Genomic DNA, 6,515 nt, shown 5'->3' on the forward strand with positions numbered 1-6,515 from the left:
TCTCTCTCTCTCTCTCTCTCTCTCTCTCTCTCTCTCTCTCTCTCTCTCTCTCTCTCTCTCTCTCTCTCTCTCTCTCTCTCTCTCTCTCTCTCTCTCTCTCTCTCTCTCTCTCTCTCTCTCTCTCTCTCTCTCTCTCTCTCTCTCTCTCTCTCTCTCTCTCTCTCTCTCTCTCTCTCTCTCTCTCTCTCTCTCTCTCTCTCTCTCTCTCTCTCTCTCTCTCTCTCTCTCTCTCTCTCTCTCTCTCTCTCTCTCTCTCTCTCTCTCTCTCTCTCTCTCTCTCTCTCTCTCTCTCTCTCTCTCTCTCTCTCTCTCTCTCTCTCTCTCTCTCTCTCTCTCTCTCTCTCTCTCTCTCTCTCTCTCTCTCTCTCTCTCTCTCTCTCTCTCTCTCTCTCTCTCTCTCTCTCTCTCTCTCTCTCTCTCTCTCTCTCTCTCTCTCTCTCTCTCTCTCTCTCTCTCTCTCTCTCTCTCTCTCTCTCTCCGTATCCCCCTTTCGAAATCTATATGCGAAGGGTGGTTGTTTACATGGTGGAAAGGCAACTCGATTTAATTCGGTGATGATTTTTTAACGAGCTCTCCACCGTGGCTGGTGTGACGGTCTCGTAGATTGGGTTTCCGGGGCCGGTATTTTGGCTTTTCCATTTGATCGCGGGACAACCCGGGCGTTCGTTCATTGAAGAGCGGAATTGCTTTTGGAAAAAACGTCACGCGAAACAATCATCGATGAATATGAATGATTTTTTCGCGTTTCCACCGACCGCGCGAAAGTTCCGGAAAACGAGGAAAATTGGGGGAATGTCGGGAACGATTAGATTGGAAGAAATTCGCGAAAGCGTTTGATTTGGATAGCGAAAGAAAAAAGAATGTGGAAATACATTAGGAATTATTAGGTTCCAGAAAATTGTAGCATCTTCTTTCGACATTTTCACGGAGAAGATCGACACTGAGAAGAGAATTGGAGAAATTCGCCAATCGAATGATTAGGAATAGCAAAATAATGGAAAATATGGAGTTCCATAATTGAATTGCTCGAGCGAAATAATCAATATTCAGAAAGGAATTGAAAACATATTAAAAATTATTCGAATCAAGGAAATCATTAATGTTTCATAATTTAATTGCTCAAGGAATATGATTAATATCCAATTACTCCCATGCTGTTAAGGTAAAAAATGAACGTTAGTGTTGAAGAATGACAGAGATCTGGAATTACAAGTCAGATAAAAAGCAGGCTCGATGAGAATCAAGATAGCCTACCTAGATAATCAACGACGATAATCAAGAGTTAATCAAATAGAATACCTTACACCAATTAGCTACCGAAGCCTTTGTATCACCAGGAACTACAAACCTCCCGAACATTTCCACACATAAATCACTCTTCTCAAACCACGTCCACTTGCTTATTCATGAAAAACATTCCTGATCAGTTGCTCACGACGCCCGCCAAGGTTTTCTCCTTTTACTGAATCAACACCTCTCCTCGATACTTATCCTATAATAACCTCTTTCGTGATCGATACCTCATTACATCAATATCAATCTTATTAAATTTTCTGCCGTGAGTAAATTTCCGCGAACACGTTACGAAGGTGTCGAACCAGCTACCTGCTACTTGTCGCAATCTCTTTTTTTCTTAAACCAGAATTTAAAGAAAAAGAAAAAAAAAAGAAGAGATAGCGAGAGGAAAAAAGTGTAAAGCCGGCGAAAAAAGAGGGCGATCGCGATCACGATAAGCGGAGACTAATTAAAAACGAGTAAATTAGACTAACCAGTCGAGTAGACTCGGTTCGTGATCGGTGTTCAGCCACGCAATAATTCCGCGACGAGATTCTCCGTTCTCTTTCGTTTCCCGTGAGCCAGGTAGCACTCGATCTCTCTCGTTTCGAAGCGGTTTTTTAGCCGCGTTCCTTTCGAGCCCTCCGCCGCCTACGGGCGTTTCATTAATCTCGCGTCTCTCAATTTATTTTGTACGTCTTGTTAGGTGCCCCGGCCCGTTCTCGGGTGGTTATGTCTCACTCAAGAGGAGAGAACGCGCGCGATCCCGTGCTGGGTGATAATGAAAAGCGGACGCCCGGACAGGAGGAAGTCCACGGCGTTGGAAGGGGACCACGGAGGCGAGGAAAAAAGGAAACGAGAGGCGAGCCGGCCAACGCTGAAAGTATTACCGGCACGATCTTCCCGTTTGCCACAGCCGTGAGCAGTGAGTCATGGATTCGTTCGAACCAGGCTAGGCGCTCATCTGCGATTGCGATGCCTCGCTTTTCGCGCTGGAAATTCAACGTGATTACCGTGCGCGTAGATCGCCGATGAAATAATGCCTCATTTTTTGCGTATTAGCGGTGAGTAATTGTGATTCGATGGTGGAAAGTAAGATAATTTGGCGTGAGACTCGGTAAAGGATTATGTGTGAAGAAAAGTCAGATAGTAGAAAGGTCTAGTCGATTTCTCAGGCAAACGTGTGAAATGCTGATCGTATTGTAAACGCTCGTAAGCTTCGAAGCTGTACCGTGTGTTTGGTTCAATTGTACTTTTTAAGACATTTGGTTTAGAATTTCGAGGGACGAGTCCAAAAGCAGTAAATACTTTGCAGAGTTACGACAAAGCGTAAACATCGGAAACAAAAAAAAATTTCGAAATCAGAAATCTATATGACAAATTTTTATACATTATAATTCAATTATTTCGGACAAAAATACAATCGAACGTTTAAACTCCTGTAGAGTCTGTCGAACGATTCCACCCACGTTCTTACAATCGTATTTTGATCAGTCGCCAAGCAACTTATAGCATCCACGTAAACGGCATCGGGTCGTGACAAATCACCCCTAACAAAGCTTCTGTCGTCATATAGGATCGGTCCGAACGAGGGAATCGCGTAATTAACGTGTCTGATCATCGTGCTCATCTCTTAACGCGACGTGGCGGCCGATCAAAAACGTTCTCCTTATCGTTTCCATCTATCTTTCATCCGTGTTCATCCCACAGGACCGAAAAAGGGGACTCGCCCGGTGTACTGCTGACGTGTCCCTCTTTGACGAGCCACCACGGGGACGTTTCGTGACCCGCGCTTACAAACTCATTGTTCCACGTGCTTTCTTCAAATCTACGCGCAATCCAACGTAAACATCCTAATAGCGAATTAGCAAATAACGATGACCAAAGAGGACAACGAGCTTGACAATATTCTACCGCAAGGATTTTCATAGGGAATTTTACAACGTGCGAGTTCGAACACAGGAAACTTGATTTTTGTTTCGGGACATTAGCATGTTCCGAGAAATTCTAAATTAATACGTGATATAATACTTCGGTAACAGAGTTTATTGATATAATTTGTAAATGGCGCGTCATCAATTTTCTACGTCTGATATCGTTCAGTAGTCAAAGATTAAGTACTAATTTTAATAAGTCAATTTCGAAAGGTAATTGGAAAGTACCAAGAACCAAATTAACAATTTATTGCCCCTTGTACCTATTGCCTCGCGTCGCAATAATCGTAAAAAATATGAAAATGATACCCGCGCACCTTAGCCAGCTGAAGATCATAGTATTCAGAGAAAGTTTTATTAAATTATTATCGGTAATAGCTATGGTAGTTGAAAGAACGATGTTTGTCGCTGAAAAGGAATTGCGAGAGTACTACAAGAATCGAGAGTTCGATCGTGAGGGTTCGGAGAAAACAGAGACGAACGTGTAGGGAGAAAAGCGACTAGGAAAGCGTTGCCTCGACGTTAATTAGAAAGACAATCCTCATCAATCATGTTACGCAAATTCTGATCTACGTTGTGTTTTAACGGTTTTACGTAAGCATTCTGATGCGCGATACGTGCGCGTAATTAACGATTCATTTTTCTTGCGCGCTGTCTACCACGGGTAAAGGCAAGCAGCTCTTACGACATACGGCGTGTTATTCGATTCCCGAACCCCCACGAGGATGATACGCGTTTATTGGCGACACGAAATCGATCACTCTTAACCGCGCCACCATGTTTTCGTACTTGTGCTTTGACGACCACTCGGGCGAATAGAAAGACGAATAGAGTGTCTTTTAGAGTGATTCAACGTTTGTAAGAGATTTTAAGCAGACTCCAGAAATAGGTATTCATCTACTGCCTTTTCGAGTTCTTTGTCTATAGTTTTTCAGTAAGTAATCAAACTGAATGAAAATCAATGCCAAGTTTGAAAAATATAACGAACGAAATAACGATTCTCAATTATACTTTTTTATCTTATTGAGTGTAGCTTCCTGTATCAGATAACGCTATTTTCGATTATTCTAATTGTTAACTGTAAATTTTGGTAATTACTGTTCAATTATACCGTAAATAAAACGAAAGACGACATTGTTTATAAAATAACCTGACAGTGAGCCGAACGAACGCGATATCAAAATGAGGATAGTAAAAGTTGTAGTAAAAATTCTCTAAAAGAATATTTAGCCTGTTCGTGGAAGATAATATGAGAACGAAACATCCGTGGGCGATTAAAAGTCGCGTTAATTAACATCGGCATAATTACCTGTTACAAGACGATCGATTCCAGCTGGAGGAGACACGGACATATTAATTCGTGGCAGGAAGACCGGGCGAGTCTCTATCACGGCGTTCTGGATATTCCATTTCCACCTCGTTGCACGGTACCACGGTGATATAAATGCTAATTCGTGACGGGCATCTCCGATCGAGACTAGAGGAATCCGTACCTAATTTTCCTGCTGCCAAGGGATTCGCCGCGGAATAGAGACAGCTGTTTCTCCGCAGGAACACGAGAAACACGTCCCACTTTTCGCGCCAACTTTGACACATGCGCCCCGCGTGCAGCGTTTTAATTGCATCCTCATTATTATCTATGTAATTTCGTCCGATCAATTTTCCATGTATTTTCGACGAATACGCCTTTTTCTTGTGCTGATAATATCTGAAAATGAAACATATGGTGTTACTCGTGAATTGTTCCACTAGGTCTTAACGTATGAAATGTCCACCTTTTTGGATTAGTGTTAATACTACTTCCAAAAAGTAACGCAAATTTCAATTGCATAAAATTAAAACTGACAACGACGAATAGTTGATTACATAGCGTCACCTTTGTCAGAAACTGTATGAACATTACATACACTTTGCGATTGAGGAGCTATGAAATTTCAAAGTGAAAAATTTCATTACATACAGGTTCGATTGAAGAACTAGAAAAAACTCAGAAATATAAATCACCCGAATTTCTTGAGTATTTGCACTGAATGGTTTCCAACAAAAGATACGTAAAACCAAAAGGTACGAATTGAAATTCGATTCCATATAAATCAGATTGCTCATAAACAATATATTTCTCCATGCTCGTTTCTACACGAATAATTCGTAGTATCTAAATGGACATTTCGTACGTTATCAACCTACCAGACACTTAAAAGCAACTTGAAACAGTGATTATTCTTATTTTACTTGATTTTCAGTAGAAGTTTCGTATGATAAGTTAAGAGTGAAATGAAGGTATTTCAAAGCTGAAACAGTATGCTGATTAATTTCAATAAATCAAAAGATATAGAGAAGGAGTATCAAGCGTGGGCAGAGTCGATACACCTACGACGAAACACGACAACCGAGGAAACCGGAGGAGGGTTATTAAGACCAGTCAACATGTACGCTGCGTTTCGTACGAATATCACTGGATATCGCGTGAGGAACAGTCTCCTCGCTCGTAGATTGCATGCGCCGAACGTGTTACTGGCTTTGTCCACGTAAATTAATTATCTTCCACTATTTGTTCTGTTTCGTGAGCAACAAACACCATCGCGTGTGCACGTCAATGGATTCGGACATCTCGTACGTTTTCGATAGAAACGACTTTGAACGAGTACAAAAATTGAGAAACATATTTTCCTGGACTATGTCCGAGGGTACTACTGTTAATATAACATAACTGTTCGGTTTGTTTGAGGGCAGCACATATTTTTCTTAACGTTCCGCAAACTTCGAAGATATGAAAATATAGAAATATCTAATAGTTCGTCATTTGCGATTGCATCACGGTGTTAATTATATTGCCTACTACATTGGAAAATATTTGAAACGATATCGAGTGGAATTCGAGAATATTATTTATATCTGTTGCGTTAATCGAGCCGATTACAAGAGGCGAATTTACCAGTTTTCGAGGTAAACTGATAACCAAGCATCACGTGTCCTATTATCGACCACCGTGCTAGGCAATAAATGTCGATATATGCCTACTGGCACATGCGCGTGTAATCGAGTCCCCGTATGTTTCATCCTATCAGAGCTCCCATAGACGATGGCATCATTGATAGCGCGAAGACATCGCACGATAGATTCGCGCAGGACGTGCCTTCTATTTTGATCGCAACCACGAGAAATCCGATTGCACCTTGATTATTCATCCATCCAACGATTGCTCCCTGGTTGCATTTTTCGTCGCTGCCCCATACTATGAGCGTTAATCTAATCGTACAGCTCGTTTTGATCGGAACGATCGAAGTCGATGAAAGAGGCGGAAAT

The 6,515-nt window shown here is 41.6% G+C and overlaps 1 long non-coding RNA gene across 1 annotated transcript in view; it reads right to left on the bottom strand.

Moving 5' to 3' along the window:
- LOC112213189 overlaps positions 1–4,911 on the bottom strand; it is a 60,532-nt gene extending 55,621 nt beyond the window's left edge. The window contains exon 1 of the long non-coding RNA XR_002947076.2: positions 4,519–4,911. This is a non-coding gene — a long non-coding RNA (uncharacterized LOC112213189). The remainder of the gene's footprint in view (positions 1–4,518) is intronic.
- Positions 4,912–6,515: the final 1,604 nt, after the last annotated feature.

This window comes from Bombus impatiens, unplaced genomic scaffold, assembly GCF_000188095.3.
Source record: "Bombus impatiens unplaced genomic scaffold, BIMP_2.2 scf_0517, whole genome shotgun sequence".
NCBI lineage: Eukaryota > Metazoa > Arthropoda > Insecta > Hymenoptera > Apidae > Bombus > Bombus impatiens.